The 18,209-nt window shown below is 46.5% G+C and overlaps 1 long non-coding RNA gene across 1 annotated transcript in view; it reads right to left on the reverse strand.

Moving 5' to 3' along the window:
- Positions 1-18,200, reverse strand: part of LOC143930073 (uncharacterized) — a 76,950-nt gene extending 58,750 nt beyond the window's left edge. Inside the window, exons 1-2 of the long non-coding RNA XR_013262704.1 lie at positions 18,076-18,200; positions 11,335-11,389 (exon numbers count right to left, since the gene is read on the reverse strand). This is a non-coding gene — a long non-coding RNA (uncharacterized LOC143930073). The remainder of the gene's footprint in view (positions 1-11,334; positions 11,390-18,075) is intronic.
- Positions 18,201-18,209: the final 9 nt, after the last annotated feature.

Raw genomic sequence — 18,209 nt, forward strand, 5'->3', positions numbered from 1 at the left:
CTGCTAACTAAACCCCTGTTTTTAACGCAGACTGTTGGACAGGTTAATTTGGTCAGTTGGCAGACTGGTTGGCGAGTTAAGCTATGGAATATTATGTTTTTGTCTTTCATGTTTGCCCTTCCATGTGCTTCTTGCTGAGAAGGCAAGAGAATTTGCAAGATTTCAAAGATTGTGACTAATAATTTGCTTTGTGAGCTTTTTTCCCGGCCAGCAACAAGCTAGTGGACCGGACACCTAAGGTGGATGAGGTTCTTATGCGCCTTGCCAGCCATGTTACTTTGCCGTTACACAATTAAATGACTTTTAAGGAATTCATGAATAAGAGAGCTGATACAGATTTTATAAATACTTAACAACTGGTGCTGCAGCTAAAACTGGCCATACAGTAGATGATTTGTTTCTTTTGTTCAGCCAGAGGGCTGAAAAAAATTAACAAATGGATTCCTCCATCCACACAATTGAGGTGGATAGAAGAATCCTCTCCACTAGGACATGTATGCTGACAGTGGGATTCTCCATTGTCTGAATATACTGATCAACAGCTACAGCTGGCTAATCAAGAAAAACGTTTCAACAAACCCATTCTAAAGATTAAATTCTGTAAAAAAAAAAAAAAAAAACCCAGGCACAGACACACATTGTTGAAAATTTGTCCAGTTCATGCTCTACTGGCCAAATTTCAATCCATCTATGGCCAGCGTAAGCCTTCCATAACTCTAGTATCTAAGGCTTTAAAGTAGAGCCAAAAGGTAAAACTTTTTCTTCTTACATTTTGGGGAGAGTAAGGGAGGGTTATTATAACCCCTTTGTTTTATGTTTTTATCTTTATCCATTCCCATTGCAGAGATTTCCTTCAGGTCCTACCCCATTGCCATAACAGGATATGAAAGGAAATCCCTCCAAAGTGAGGGTATCCTGGGGTGTCACCAGGACTAGTGTCCCCATTGGAAGATTTCCCCTCCATTCCTATTCTGAAGTCAACCCAAAATTTGTGATTTTTCTTTTAATTTCACTCTCTTAGATAATGGTAAACAGGACAAGTAGAGGGGCTGAAGCTACCTAAAAAGGTGCATGGACCTCAATAAAAACTTGACAGGTGGTTATAATCCCTCTCCACTTTATCCAAAAAAAATTATAATTTTTGCCTTTACTTATACTCTAAAGGTTTTGACTAGAAAATAGAACCTTACAGTTATTATGAGGGGGGATTATGATGGGTGGCAAATGACATTGGCTAACGACATGCTGTATCTGGTGGCAGGTGATGGTGATGTACAGAATATTGGCACCTGTTATCATCTTTAGGCCTGAAAGGCAACCGAAAATCAGTATCAGCTCTGAAAAAACAACATTGGACGACCCCTAGTTACCACCTCCTATGCTCACCTCTAGGACTTCTCCAGAGCCTCTTCTATCCTCTGGAACTCCTTGCCCCAGTATGTCCAGTCAGCCCCTACCCTGTCCACATTTATATGCTGAAGAAAAGCTTTATTTTATTTTTTTTACGTTAAACATGTGTTGTTTATTGAACAGTATTGCAGAGATTACAGTCACAGTAGAAAGCACCGAACATTTAAAAGGTGCTGCGTCATAGCCATAACAGTACATAAAGAAATATTTCTTCATCGCAATAGACAATAGGTATCATAGCTGAGCTAAGTTATATCACAGACATGTCATCTATTGCAACAGTACTCCAAAGTTCCTAATTACACGTGCCAGCCTCTTGCAACCACCCATCCCAGATTTTATTGTATTTAGCTGGGCATCCCCTATTTTTATATATGAATTTTTTATATGGGAGTGTTAGATTAACTTCCCGTTTCCAATCTTCTACCTTGGGTGGAAGGGGTCTCATCCACTGTCTAGCTATCACTTTTCTAGCAGAAAACAAGGTTTCCTGTAGGAAAGTCTTGGTAAATTTATCCAGTACTTCGGGAAATATCCCTAGGAGACAGGGTTTGGGGTCGAAAGCCAAGGGTGAACCCATGACGTCGTGTAGAAAGGATACTATTTGTTTCCAAAGTTCCTGGAGTTTGGGGCAAGACCAGATAAGGTGGAAGAAAGTCCCGGTCTCAAGGGTACATATCGGGCATAACACAGATTGATTTGTATTATATTTGGCGGTCCTAAGGGGGGTGAGGTATGCTCTATGAACTATGTAAATTTGAGAAAGCCTATTTTGGAGCCTGGGGGACACCATCTTGCACGTTTCCAGAGCCTCCTCCCATTCCTCGTCTGTCAGCTCACCTACATCACCCTCCCAACGAGACTTTAAGGCATACGCTAGTCTCGCAGAGACGGGGGCCTCGCATACCATAGAAGCATGAAATAAGCTTTTTGGAGTCTGTATCCTTCACTATGGCAACAATAGGGTTGGGAGCAAGCTGTGGCGGTGACTGCGGAAACTGTGCCCTAAGTGCGTGCTGAACCTGAAGGTACTGAAATAGCATATTGCCTGGAACACCAAATTCCTCCTGCAGTGTTTGGAACGTTTTAACAGTTCCACCGTGAATCAGGTGATGCATGTAGTATATTCCCCTTGAGACCCATAACTGAACACCCTGGATTTTTTGAAGTTCTGGTAATTGTTTGTTATGCCAAAGTGGGGTATAGTCATTTGGTGACATTACATTCAATTTAGTTAACGCTAGTTCCCAAATTCTCCTGTAGTGAAAAAGCATGGAGTGTTTACCTGGTCCTAGTGTAGAGCCCCCGACTCCTGTCGAAATAGCAGCTATCGGATCATCAGCAATTTGCGCCCAAGGGGGGCAGAGAAGGGTAAAAAAGCGTTGTTTATCAGTCTTGTCCACATGAAAGAGTTGAGACAATTGTGAGGCAACATAATAGTGATTTAGATCGGGAAGGGCCATACCACCCATATCTGTCGGGCTTTTCAGAGCCTGCCATGCAAGCTTGTGCCTATTAGTCCCCCATACAAAGGGCCTAAGAAGACTTTCAAGGGATTTAAAATATTTTAGCGGCAAGTATACCGGGGTGTGCCACAACATATACAGTAGTTTAGGTAATAAAACCATTTTAATCAAATTAATGTGCCCCAAACCCCAAGGGGGAGACGAGACCAGGCTTGAATTTTATTGCGAACTAGGGAGAATAAAGGTTCTATATTCAACGTTATATAATCTGCCAGATTCCTAGAGACATATACACCCAGATACGTAATAGTTCCAACCTGCTGAAGAGGCAGATTGGCCTGAGATTCCGACTGTGGAAAACTGTCAATGGGTAAGATTTGGGATTTTCCCCAGTTTATGCGAAGACCGGAAAAGCTACCAAACCACTCGATAATGCGTAAGGCTTTTGCGAGGGAGGGGCCAGAGTCCGCTAAGTATAGCAGCGTGTCATCAGCATATTGACTGATTTTTTCCATCAGATGACCCACCGTCAGTCCCCTGATCTCAGGGTCTGCACGGATCGACACCGCCAAGGGTTCTGCAGCCAAAGCATAAAGTAGTGGGGATAGTGGGCACCCCTGCCTGGTACCCCTACTGAGGCCAAACGCCTGGGAGGACCATCCATTTGCCACCACCTTGGCTGTTGGGTGTTGATACAGTAGCTTCACCCACCTAATAAAGTTAGGTCCAAAGCCGTAACCCTCCAGGCACCTCCAAAGGTACCCCCACTCCACAGAGTCGAATGCCTTGGCCGTGTCAAGCGACACCACCACCCGCTCACCCACTTCCTCGTGTGTAGCCTGTAGATTAATATATAGCCTGCATAGATTGAACGACGTATTCCGACCCGGCATGAATCCCGCTTGATCAGCCTGAATCAGGGTAAGGATCACGCCGTTCAATCGAGCAGCAAGTACCTTAGCTAAAATCTTAATATCTATCTGCAATAGGGAGATTGGGCGGTAGGATTCTGGGAAACCTGGGTCTTTGCCTGGTTTGGGTATTAAAACTATCGTTGTTCCCTCATAGAGGGCGGTAGTGTCAGGGTATCAAAAAGACACCCGTAGAGGGCGAGAAGCTTTGGCGCCAGTATTTCTTGGTAACGGGAATAAAATTCAATGGGAAGACCATCTGACCCCGGTGATTTGGATCTTGCAAATTCCGCAATGGCACATACTATTTCATCAGTAGTTAGGGGAGCCTCAAGAGCCTGCACCTGATCCTCAGTTACTTGGGGGAGGGAAACTTGGGCTAGGAATCTGTCCATCGGGGTAGTGTCGTCGGATACCGTAGTGGTGTATAAGTCCGCGAAAAAGTCCTGAAATCTAGCTATTACCTCAGAAGGGTCTGTGATCACCGTATCTCCCTGTCCACGCAGAGAGATAACAATCGGGGGTCTATCTTCCTTATGCACTAAATATGCAAGCAGCTTTCCAGCTCTTTCCCCGGATTCAAAATATTTTTGTTTAGTAAAAAAAAAGTTTCTGCCGAGCCTTTTCATGTTGTATTTGGGAAACTACCCTCGACTGTAGTCTGAGTGCGTCCGCGTTTGCCGTAGACGGATCATTTATGTATGTGTGTTCTATGGAGCTTAAATCCGCCACAGCCTTAGTAAAGGCATTTGCCGAATCAGCCTTAAGTCTATTAATGTGGGTAGTCATTACCGAACGAGCATGCAGTTTAAATGTGTCCCACACGGCCGGAACCAAGGCCGTGTGGTCATTTTCCCCAAAGAACCTTATCCACTCTGCCTCTATGGTGTCATCCTCGGGCAACAATGACAGACAGAACGGATTTAACCGCCACGTCCGTGGGGGCCTATTTAGGGGTACTCCAAGCACTACAGAGTAAGGGCTGTGGTCCGAAAGCAGTCTGGGGCAAAACATTACTTCCATGAGTCTGGGAGTAAGTTGTTGAGATATTAATATAAAGTCAATACGCGATAGGGAACCATGGGTGGGTGAGAAGCATGAGTATTCTTTCTTTTGAGGGAATTTGTGTCTCCAAGTGTCTACGAGATGAATGGTGGCTAGGAGATTGGAGAGCCTAGTGGTTCCCGCTTGCCCCGCCATCAACTCGGGGGGCTTGAGCCTATCCAGTGAAGGATTAAGCGTAGTGTTGAAATCCCCCAACCAGATTACAGGAACCGCAGGGTGCCTGGTCATATAGGACAGTCCCTCAACAATTAATGCCATAGTGAATGGTGGGGGGATATAAAAGGCCATAATAAAGGTAGGGTTCCCCATACAGCTTAGCATGCAGAAAAACAAACCTGCCCTGCGGGTCAGTAAGAACCTCGCAGAGCTCAAAGTGGACAGACTTAGCTATAAGCACCGAAACCCCCCTCGAGTGAGACGTGTAGGTGGAATGAAACGCCCACCCAATCCAAGGGCGCTTAAGGGCCATCTGCATTCCACCCTCCACGTGTGTCTCAACCAACACCATCACCTCCGCCCTTTGTTTCTTAAGGAACGTGAAGGCTGCTGCGTGCTTAATTTTATCACGCAGGCCCCTCACGTTCCAGGTAAGAAATCGTACAGATGCCATGTAAAGTCATATACAGTAATGAATACAGCCAGCGTTCCACATAACAGCTCCCCTGTAAGCGCACCCCTATACAATAGTTCTCGATCAAGCCCAGCTAGGGACTGCATAGGTATTATTTGTAATAAACATTCGGTAAAAGTAACACATAGTCCAATTATGTACTCCAACTCATTTATAGTAATCTTCTGCATGAAAACCCAAACCAACCTACCCCCCTCCCCCCGCCCTACCCTGCACCTGCCCCAACTTGTGCGGGTATATTCCCTCAAAAACCAAAAATGCCTGGCTGGGAAAACCAGTTTCATTGAATCAGAAAAAAACATATGAGAATAAATCTGAGAGAGAGTTGTAGCCACCGATACCAGAAGGCTAAATGAGATAGGCCACCCTGCATAACAGCACACACCGGTGACCCGTGTAAAGAGGCAAAAGTGTCAGTTGTGGTCAAGTCACAGTGATCAACCACATCATCGCAATAAGAAGTCCCAGCAGGCAATAGAGCAGGTTTTCGCTGCACTATGCAATTGGTCCGTAGGACTAACATATTTCCCCTTGCTCCGGGAGAAAAGAGAGAAAAAAAAATATTTGAAATAAAACGAACAGGTATGCATGTAGAAAAAGTCCCTCAGTGGGGACACCAAAAAAAAGGAAAAACTTCCATAAACGTTGACACCACCAGCAGGCGTGAGAATTCTTCCTCCGTCTGACCCGGGAGTGGAAAGCTTCTGTCTAGGCCTAGCAGACCTCAAAGTATAAAGGGCCCAGAAGTCCCGGACGCCACAGATGCCAGCATCCTAGCGATGGTGGAGCAGGATAAGGAAATCGGGTAACATGCTATGGCTCCAGGACACCAGGGGAAAAAAAGAAAAGAGCTTAGCTCACCCATCCCGCAGTTTCTCAGACAGCTCTATCCTGAGTCGCTCTGCGTTCCAGCCATGCTATGACCTCCCTGGGTTGTTCAAAGAAGAGTGCCCAGTCTCCGGCCTCCACTCTGAGGCGCGCTGGGAATAGCATAGAATATTTCACTTGTTGCGCACGTAGTAATCTTTTGGCCTCCATGCAGCTCTGTCAGCGTTTCTGGATTTCCGCAGAAAAATCAGGAAAGATTGCCACTTTAGTATTGCCGACAGGCATGTTACCTTTTTCCCTGGCCATGCGCAGGGCAGCATCTCTATCCTTATAGTTCAAGAGCTTTGCAATAAAGGTGCGCGGGGGTGCACCCTGAGGTGGAGGTCTGGCAGGCATACGATGAGTGCGCTCCACCGCCAGCATGGGGGAGAAAGACTCTCGACCATATGTGTTAATCAGCAATTGTTCCAGAAAAGTGGTTGGGTCTTTACCTTCTGCTCCTTCTGGAAGGCCAATCAATCGGATGTTGCATCTACGTATGCGATTTTCCATTTCGTCCTGCTTAGCAAGCATTAAGTCTATTTGTTTCTGCATGTGGTCAGAATAATTTTGCAATGGCGGGAGAGCGTCCTCCACACTGCTAATATGGGCCTCAGTATCCCTTACCCGTTCACGCAGCTTCTGAAAGTCCTGCCGTATTAAGGAGATGTCCATTTGCACTTCCTCAATTTGGGATGTAAGGGATGTGCGGCATAGTGTAATAGCCTCAAGAAGCCTGTCTGTGTCTCCCGCCGCACGCGGTCCTCCCGTCTCCTCCGCGCCGCCATTTTCCTCCCCCTCCTCACTTACATGTCCGCGGTATTGTGACAGCCTCGCTGCCGCAGATCGCTGGGATTTCGAGGGAGACATGGTCACCTGAGTGAAGGGAAGTCTTCCAGACCCGTTCGGGTGAGTATTTGTGCTGTGGTGTCGCAGGATTAATGTGGGAGACAGGATTACTCAGCGGAGCTCCGGAGATACACGTCCTACGCCATGCAAGGTCAGGCCACGCCCCCCCACCCTGTCCACATTTAGGTGACCCCTGAAAAGTCACTTATTCAGGTAAGCCTACGCCACCTCCACCTAAGAACGGTAGCCAAGCCACCTCCACCTAAGAACGGTAGCCAAGCCACCTCCACCTAAGAACGGTACCCAAGCCATCTCCATCAGATCATTCCCCGCAGCTATTACCTTTTGTACCACCTCCCCCTCCCTTTAGATTGTAAGCTTCATGAGTAGGGTCCTCCTATTCCTTCTGTGTTGAACTGAATTGTAATTATACTGTCCCCCCTCTACATTGTAAAGCACTGTGTAAACTGTTGACTATATAAATCCTGTATAATAAAAATAATGATATATCTAGAGACTATGCATTCATACACTTCTGTCACAGCAGTGTTTGTTTGTTTATCATGTTTGACACTTTAGTGGAGTTTGGTTTTTAATTTCAGTTTTTGTATACAACAGCACTGATGGGATTTTCATTGTCACAAGACTGAGTGGATGACCTATGGTCTCTTCGGAAACAAAAAAACCTGCCAGTCAGGTTTTGTTTTTTTCTTTAGTACTGCTATAAAGAAGGGGAGGTAGATACAATACTAGTCATCCTTTTCTGGCCTCATTGTCCTTGTTTCCCTCTGCTGTAGCATCTAAATATACATTATCCTCCCATTGTAGATGGATCTTCTTTAACAAATTGGTTAATACATCCAGATGTAGCCAGATTAGATTAGCAGTTTGGAGGTTGAACGGAGGAGTCTACAGGAAAGACGAGTCGCCGAGACAGTCATCTCTACTTTCCTTCAAGCTAGGAAGGGTCCCACTAATAGATTTTACTCTAGAGTCTGGGACGCATTTACCTCCATTGCTTCAAAAAAAGTGCTTTTGAAAACCTTCTTTGAAACATCAAGTTGTAGACTACCTTCAAGGAGGCCTGGCATACAACACTATTACAATGCAAATCTCAGCCATAACAAACACCCAGTGGGCTTTGGTTGCTTTAATCATCCAGCTCCTCAAGGTTTAACTAAAGCTTATGCTTCCCAGGAGACCAAACTTTCCTCACTGGGATTTGTCCCTTGTTCTACAAGCTCTGACTACTGCTCCATTTGAGTCTTTTGATTCTGTTTCACTGTGGTATCTTATTGTGAACTTCAGCCATGAAGGTCTTGAAGCTTCGGCCCCTAATGACAATTAGCCCTTTTGCATGACATTCTGAGGTGCTAAAACCGGCACTAGAATTTGTACCCAAGGTCATCTTAAGATTTCACCAGGAAATTGAATGAACTTTGCCTATTCTCTATCTGAATTTAGTTTAATGCCGCGTACACACGACCAGACTTATGTCCGACAGACTTTCGAAGGAGTTCTGCCGGAGTTATGACCGAGTTCTGACAGACTTTCCGAATGAGCGGACTTGGCCACACACAATCACACCAAACTCCGACGGATTCGAACGTGATGACAAAGGACTGGACTCGAATAAGGAAGTTGATAGCCAGTAGCCAATAGCTGCCCTAGCGTTGGTTTTAGTCCGTCGGAATAGCATACACACGAGCGGATTTCTCGGTAGGAACTGGGCCTGGCAGAGTTCTTGCGGAAAAATTTGAAGCATGTTCCATTTCTAAAGTCTGTCAGACTTTTGCGAATCAAAAGTCCGTTGCAGCCCACACACGATTGAATAGTCTGCCGGAATCATTCCGTCAGACTTTTGATGTTGAAAAGTTTGGTCGTGTGTACGGGGCATTAGAGGACATTCATGCTTATTGTAAAACTACCCCCCCCCCACCTCACATTCCAACACAAAGAAGATTTGCAAGGTTACCAGCTGGTCTTCTTAGTTTTGTGTCCCAATAGGGGTTGGATGTATTACCCAGATTCCCACTTTGGTCCTTCCGTACTATCTTCTGAATTGAGCCAATGTTAATAAAACTTCTGATAGTGCATCCACCCTATGGTTTGTGATTGTGCTCACTCCTACGAAGTCCACATCAATGATGACATGGGGAGGCATCAGACACATGGGAAAAATTCTGTTCATGGCTCCTCTCTGTGGCAACACTAATGCCTGCCCTTTTGTTTTTGTTTTTTTCCCTAGTAACATGCAGGTGGAGAATTGACACCTCAAATGCACATACTCGCCAGCACACCACAGATCGTCAATTATGTCCAAATCTTTGTTGAAGAATGATCACATTAAAGAAGATATCTGCAACGTTTCGGAGCCACGCAGGACCCCTTTGTCCATGTGATGAGAATTGACACCGGCCACTTCACGAGAGATGCTGAACAAGAACGGAAGGGAATCTTAACAAAGCAACTTGGGCAGTCTGGATCTTGAAAAGACACAATGAAGGGAACAGGTATGCTAGGGTGATGGGCTCATTTTGTGCTACGCTGAACAGCTGTCCAAGGTTCAAGTGGGTAGAGCTAACTCCATTAGTGATGCCATGGTGAAATTCCAGGAAAGTAAAATTATGATATGTATACTTATGCTATGGGAAATTTTAAACAATGAAGCAAAGAACTAGCTATAAACTCGTAAAAAGTAGTCAAAGAGCTATAGGCACTTTAGTAGACATAAACTGATGCTGCTTATCTTGGCCTGGACATTTAAGCTTCAATTACCTAAGAAAAAAAGGTTTATTTTAAAAGGGTTATGCCCCATACACACGAGTGGATTTTCCATCGGAAAAAACTTGGATGGTTTTTCCAACAGAATTCCGCTCAAGCTTGGCTTGCATACACACGGTCACACAAAAGTTCTCTGAACTTTCCACCGTCAAGAAAGCGGTGACGTACAACACTACGATGAGCCGAGAAAATTAAGTTCAATGCTTCTGAGCATGCGTCGAATTGTTTCCGAGCATGTGTAGGAATTTTGCGCTTCGGAATTTGTACAGACGATCAGAATTTCCGATCGGAACTTTTTCCAACCGAAAAATTGAGAACATGCTCTCAACCTTTCGCTGGCTGAAATTCCGCCAGCAAAAGTCCGATGGAGCATACACACTATCACATTTTCCGACCAAAAGCTCTCACTGGACTTTTGCTGGTGGAATTTCCTATAGTGTGTATGGGGCATTAGGGTCCTTTCACACATGCAGACTGTTCAGACTGACTGCTAGTTTTTCAGGCAGACCTGAACGGACGCTCTATGCGCCTCTATGGAGCGTCGGATGTCAGCCGTCCGCTGACATCTGATCCGCTCTGCTAAATCCAATTGGATGGGAACCATATTTTCCATCAATCCGGCAGATCACATCAAAAAAGACAGGCGTATCTGTTTTCATCTGATCTCCCCATAGAAGAAAGCAGGGCTCTGACAGGTCAGTCTCTGCACCGTGAGCACAGAGCACCGTCATCCTCCAGCTCAGGGATCAACAGGGCGATGCCTGCTGAGCAAGCGGAGTCCGTGAAACGGACAAGCATGTGTGAAAGAGCCCTTAAGGTTATTTCTCACCTAAATGGTTGCAGACACTGCAGGTTTTCACATTGCAACCTTGAGATTGCATCAAGTGGTTAAAATGAAAAGACACCCCTATTCACATGACAGTTTTGTCAAAGGACATGGTAAAACAAACGCCAGGGGGAAAAGTGCACTTTGAAGTAAAGTCGGTGTAGATCCGAAGGGGACATGCAAGGAAAATAAAAAACAGCATTTTAGCTTGCATGATTGGATAATAAAATCAGCAGAGCTTCCCCTCATTTCAGATCTACCCCTCAGATTTACAACGACTGCACTTTCAAGTGCACTTCGCACTTGTAGTTTGCACTTGTTGTGCAAAGTGGGTTTGCCTTTCGTAAATAACCCCCCAGGAACTTGAAAAAAAAAATTTTTTTTATCATCCTTGCAACGTAGTTCACACAGGGCGATTTTTTTTATTTTTATTTTTTTTAAGAAGCTAAAGTTTCTCTTCAGTTTTCAATTACATGGAAAACAAAACCACAATCAACCTGACAAGATGAACAATATTTGTTTTACCGTGATAATCTTGTTATTTTCTATTCTTCCTCTGCGCCTTTTATTTAAAGTAAACCTTGGCAAAAAAAAAAAGGAAAAAGTAACTGTTAAAAAAATGCAGAGTACTGGGAGAAAAAGTAAAACCAAACTCTACTTCTCACAGTGCGAAAGTCCATGTCTGATCCCAATATTCAGAGGCCAGATCATTTCTACGTGAGGGTAATGGGCAAGTCAAGTGCATTCTTCAATACTGCTTATAGGGACAATGGGGGTTATTTGCAAAGTCCACCTGAAATTGCACTGAAAGTGCATTTGGAAGTGCAGTCACTGTAGATCCGAGCAGGACATGCAAGGAAGATAAAAAACAGAATTTTAGCTTGCACGTGATTGGATAATAAAATCAGCAGCGCTTCCCCTCATTTCATATCTACCCCTCAAATTTACAGCGACTGCACTTCCAAGTGCAGTGCAATTTCAAGTGCAGTTTGCACTTGCAGTTTGCACTTATAGTGCAAAGTAGATTTGCCTTTCGTAAATAACCCCCAATGTCGCCTTGCCCACTCAGGACAAAGTTACAGTGTCTATGTATTGATACATGTAGTAGTATAGGCACTTATTTTTAATGTTTTACACAGCTATACCTACAAAATCATGACGTGATCTAGCAGGACTTAATTTTCTGACTAAAGTCACACTTTAGTAAAGTGCTTTAAGTTTTAAATAGTTTTACACTATGGAGATGCCTCTGTTTAAAGTGTCAGCCCTGAGGAGCTAAGGGGTATGGAAGGTTTTCTGGCACTGGTCCTGAGCTGTAGAAGAGCGAAGGGGTTACTGCACCTGGAGAGTGGTGTTGAGTGGTACATGGTGGCTTCGTGGTGTAGACAGGGGGTGACCTGAATGTTCTGCTAACTGCTGTCACTGCACAAGTCTGGTGAACCCTCCATTCACTTGGGAAACCTAAATCTCCTTTCACACTGCCTGACCATTCAGGTCCGCCTGTCAGTTTTGTCGGCGGACCTGAACAGGTGCTCCATGCTAGTCCATGGAGCGACGGATGTCAGCTGTGCCATGTCCACTGACATCTGACCCGGTCCGATCCGCTAAAACCGGATGGATGCCCCTACGTTCGCATCTGTCCCTGGCGGATCGGGTGAGATCTGATGAAAAGGACATGCTGTCCGATCTCCATAGTAAATAGCGGCGCTCGACAAGCCCCTCCCTGCTCAATGAGCAGAGAGGGACCTGTCATCCGCCAGCTCAGTGGAGATCAATGGAAAGATCTCCTGCTGAACTGGCTGACAAAGGCGGACTCCGAGGCAGTGGACCCGCCTCGTGAGAATAGAGCCTTAGCCCTTGTACACACGGTCGGAAATTCCGATGGAAACGGTCCGATCGGATTTTATATTGTTGGAAAATCCAATCGCGTGTGGGCTCTATTGGACTTTTTCCGTCGGAAATTCCGACAGAAAAAATTTGAGAGCAGGATCTCGAATTTTTCGACAACAAAATCCGATCTGACTTTTTCCGATCGTTTGTAGAGCATTCCGATCGGACAAAGTGCCACGCATGCTCAGATCAAAGTACAAGAGTAAAGCTATTGGCTACTAGGCTGAACGTAGTCCCGTCAGAACGAACGAACGTCATCACGTTCCGAACGATCTGATTTTCCGACAACTTATGAGATTCAGATCAAATTACGAGACCAAAGCTATTGGCTACTAGCCGCAACGTAGTCCCGTCGTAACGAACGAACGTCATCACGTTCCAAACGATCGGATTTTCCGACAACTTTGGTCAGGGCATACAACCGATTTAATGTGTCTTGGTCCTGTTTGATCTTATGTTAGGTATGTGGATTTTGTTATGTTATAAATTGGGGGGGGATGTCTCAGAGAGGTCGTAAAACTGTTAATTATAGATTTTTTTATGGTCAGTAGAAACTAAAAGACTTCCTGCCAGCACCCAATTAGCCGTTTACAGCTCTGCAAAGGCTTGTGTTCAGGTGTCTACTGTGCCTAAGTTGAGATAACAGGTTCTTTTGAAGTGCATTAAAAGTTAAGGCTATGAATTGCGTGAACTGTAGGAGGGATAAGATCACGAGCCCAACTTTGTCCAACCATGTGTATGCAACACCAGTTTTGGACAAAATCCGACAGATTTTGTTGTCGGAATGTCCGACCGTGTGTACAAGGGCTTAAGTGTTCCTTGGTTTGATGTTAACAAAAGATGGCAAACTGCCCTGGCATTCCCCTTTTCTCTGGGATCAAAGGGGTGTTGACAGAGACCATCTGACCAATTAGGCGTCTGAGGAGCGGCCATCATGTTTATGACTGTATCATGGCTCTTACAGTTTTATACTATTATTATTATCTTCCAATATGTGCAGGTTGCATTCTAGAAACCTGTAGATTATTGTTCAGCATTAAATTTAATGTCCAGTGATACCAAACACAGGGGATATTAAATGGGCCCATCACCCAGGAGGTAGGAGGCCTCCCCTTCTGTATGCTCTAGCGTAGTCTTGTATGACCTTGATTTGTTCAGTATGATATTCCCCCTTCAAATATACACTTTTTATTAAAGTGGTTGTATCCTCCTCTTGCACACTTTTACCTACAGGTAAGCCTATAATAAGGCTTATCTTTAGGTAAAATGAATATCTCCTAAACCTTTACGGTTTAGGAGATATTCCTATTGCATGCAGCCACTGACATCAGCGCAGGGCCGGTGCTACCACTAGGCAAACTAGGCAGCCGCCTAGGGCGCACTTCTGCCTGGGGGCGCCGGGCCATTGGTGTTCCTACTCTCTTCTCTCTGCAGCAAGCAACTAAGTCTCAGCATCAGCAGGCAGCCACCTTCGCACATAGTGTCAGAGGTGCAGCCTGACTCCCGAATGAATGGAAGCAAGTAAACATTCATTGATGGGCACTGGTAGGCTGCATTGAAGAGCACTGGTAGGCTGCATTGATGGACGTTGGTAGGCTGCATTGATGGACGTTGGTGAGGCTGCATTGATGGACGTTGGTGAGGCTGCATTGATGGACGTTGGTGAGGCTGCATTGATGGACGTTGGTGAGGCTGCATTGATGGACGTTGGTGAGGCTGCATTGATGGACGTTGGTGAGGCTGCATTGATGGACGTTGGTGAGGCTGCATTGATGGGCGCTGGTGAGGCTGCATTGATGGGCGCTGGTGAGGCTGCATTGATGGACGTTGGTGAGGCTGCATTGATGGACGTTGGTGAGGCTGCATTGATGGACGTTGGTGAGGCTGCATTGATGGGCGCTGGTGAGGCTGCATTGATGGGCGCTGGTGAGGCTGCATTGATGGGCGCTTCATTAAAAAAGGTGGGGTATGCATGAGCAGGGGAAATGGGGTGGAGTCAGGGGTGGAGCCGGGGGGGCGGCAAAATTAGGTTTCGCCTAGGGTGTCAAAAATCCTTGCACCAGCCCTGCATCAGCGGCGCATGCGCTGTGAAGGTCCAACAGATGCTGCCAGAAAACCAGAGCTCCTTGCCGGAATGGAGGAACCCCGCACATACGCGGGAATGATGTCATCGCAGCCTCGGCCACTCACAGCGTCGGATGCCGCAAACCCAGAAGAAACGCAGAGGCAACATGTCAGCACCCTAAGCGGTGACCAGGAGGTGGTGCGGACATTTCGTTCTAAGGTAACTATTTCATAATGAACTACTATGTGGTGCATACTATCTCATTATGCCTTGGCCTTACAGGTTTTTCTTTTTGGTCAGGGCATACAACCGCTTTAATGTGTCTTGTTCCTGTTTGATCTTATGTTAGGTGTGTGGATTTTGTTATGTTATAAATTGGAGGGGATGTCTCAGAGAGGTCGTAAAACTGTTAATTATTGATTTTTTTTATGGTCAGCAGAAACTAAAAGACTTCCTGCCAGAACCCAATTAGCCGTTTACAGCTCTGCAAAGGCTTGTGTTCAGGTGTCTACTGTGCCTAAGTTGAGATAACAGGTTCTTTTGAAGTGCATTAAAAGTTAAGGCTATGAATTGCGTGAACTGTAGAAGGAGGGATAAGATCACGGGCCTAGGCCTCTTCTTAAGACAAGCATGGCTGAGACCTGAACAAAATGGATGTTGCCTACAGCTTTTCATAGGCTCAATGTGCACAACCTTTACAGGTATGTTTTAAACAAGCTGCTAGCAGGCTTCAGAACTACTTGCTAGTTGAAATGGTCCCTCACTCACAGAATAATCTCCCTCTAGTGCAGATTCTCAACCAGGGTTCCTCCAGAGGTTGCTAGGGGTTCCTTCAGCATTGGGCAATTTCTGCCTCTCGGATGAGTTCCCACTCACACCATTGATCTTTTTAGCTATCTGTAAGGAAAAAATTCTTCCAAATGACCACAAGTGTAAGGACCAACATAACACTAATGCCGCGTACACACGATCAAACAATCCGGTGTAAAAGTCCGCCGGACAATCCCCCCGTGTGTGGGCTCCGGCAGACTTTTTTTTACCCAAAAGTCCGGTGGACTAAGTAGTTTTGCACCAAAATATGTCCGCCGGAATTGCAGTCCGGCGGACAATACAGCCGTGTGTGCGCTAGTCCGCCGTACTTTTGAAATGAATGGACTTTTCCCACACGGAGAAAAGTCCGCTCATTTTGAGCGTGGCTCCAGGTAGCCGGGACCAGCAAAGGAGGCGTCGCTGGCCCCCCGTCACCTGGTATGGAGTTAAAGGGGAAGCCCTATGCCAAAAAAACAGCGTGGGGGTCCCCCCTAGGTCCATATCAGACCCTTATCCGAGCACGCAACCCGGCTGGTCAGGAAAGGGAGTGGGGACGAGCGAGCGCGCCCCCCCCCCCCCCCCCCCCCCCCCGAGCCGTACCAGGCCACGTGGCCTCAACACAGGGGGGTGCTTTGGGGAAGGGGAGGCCGCGTGGTCCCCCACCCCAAAGCACCTTGTCCCCATGTTGATGAGGACAAGGACCTCTTCCCGACAACCCTGGCTGTTGGTTGTCGGGGTCTGCGGGCGGGGGGGCTTATCGGAATCCGGGAGACCCCTTTAATAAGGGGGCTCCCGGATACCGGCCCTCCACCCTATGTGAATGGATATGGGGTACAATGTACCCCTACCCATTCACCTGTGAAAAAAATGTAAAAAAAAAAAAAAAAACACACAAGGGTTAAAATAGTTTATTGCACAGCTCCGGGGGTCTTCTTCCGTCTTCGGGGGTCTTCTCGCCGGACTCCTCCGCTATCTTCTGCTCTATTGCTAGCTCTTTTACTAGCGGAGGAGCCCGGCTTTCTTCTTCGTCGCCCTCTTCTTCTGACTTCAGGGGTCTTGTTCCCCTCTTCGGTTCTTCTTGCCGGGCCTTCGTGCCTTCTTCTAAATCTTTTACAAGTGGTGGCCCGGTCTTCTGTCGCCGCCTTCTATTCTTCTCTTCTGGAGATGTTGCCTCGTCGCTGTCTCTGGCCACAATGACAGGCACGTGGCGCGCGGCGACTTATATAGGGACATCGCCGGGTGATGTCCCCGCCCATTATGATGTCACAGTCCCAGCATCCTATATACACATGAACAGTGCCCACTATTATGTACGGGTACAGGGAGGTAGAGGTGTATACACATGAACAGGGCCCATCGGTTATGTACGGGTACAGGGAGGTAGAGGTGTATACACATGAACAGTGCCCACTATTATGTACGGGTACATGGAGGTAGAGGTGTATACACATGAACAGTGCCCACTATTATGTACGGGTACATGGAGGTAGAGGTGTTTACACATGAACAGTGCCCACTATTATGTACAGGTCAATGGAGGTAGAGGTGTATACACATGAACAGTGCCTACTATTATGTACGGGTACAGGTGTATACACATGAGCAGTGCCCACTATTATGTACGGGTACAGGGAGGTAGAGGTGTATACGCATGAACAGTGCCCACTATTATGTACGGGTACAGGGAGGTAGAGGTGTATACACATGAGCAGTGCCCACTATTATGTACGGGTACATGGAGGTAGAGGCGTTTACACATGAACAGTGCCCACTATTATGTACAGGTACATGGAGGTAGAGGTGTATACGCATGGACAGTGCCCACTCTTATGTACGGGTACAGGGAGGTAGAGGTGTATACGCATGAACAGTGCCCACTATTATGTACGGGTACAGGGAGGTAGAGGTGTATACGCATGAACAGTGCCCACTATTATGTACGGGTACAGGGAGGTAGAGGTGTATACACATGAGCACTGCCCACTATTATGTACGGGTACAGGGAGGTAGAGGTGTATACACATGAGTACTGCCCACTATTATGTATGGGTACAGGGAAGTAGAGCTGTATACACATGAACAGTGCCCACTATTATGTACGGGTACAGGGAGGTAGAAGTGTATACACATGAACAGTGCCCAGTGGCATTGCTAGGCGGGTGCGGGCCACACCTGGGTGACACCTGCCAGAGGGGTGACACCCGTGGGTAGCGCCACTGGTCTATATTGATGGAGGGTGGTCTGTATTGAGGGAGGGGGATCTATACTGCGGGAGGAGGGTCTGTAGTTAGTGGAGGGGGCTCTGTACTGAGGGGGGGGGGGGTGACGCCACTGACAGTGCCCACTGTTACGTACATGGAGGTAGAGTTCATACAGGACTGCACTCACACTGAGGAAATCATTTAGTACAAGTGTTTCACTTTCCCCACATGTGTTGTCCATGATGACATACAGACTTGAGAACATTGATGAGACATGAGAAGTGTATGTGCTCTACTTACTGTCCATGGTCAGTGTACTCGGCACTGTACACCGTACACAGCACGTTCCGTGTACAGCACGCTCCTCCATGTGGCCGCGTTCCTCCCGGCAGTCGCCGCACTTCCTCCTGCGGCCGCCGGTGTCGCTGTGTGCG

The sequence above is a fragment of the Lithobates pipiens genome, unplaced genomic scaffold (assembly GCF_037356315.1).
Source record: "Lithobates pipiens isolate NorthernLeopardFrog02 unplaced genomic scaffold, aLitPip1_a1.2 Scaffold_25, whole genome shotgun sequence".
Classification (NCBI taxonomy): domain Eukaryota; kingdom Metazoa; phylum Chordata; class Amphibia; order Anura; family Ranidae; genus Lithobates; species Lithobates pipiens.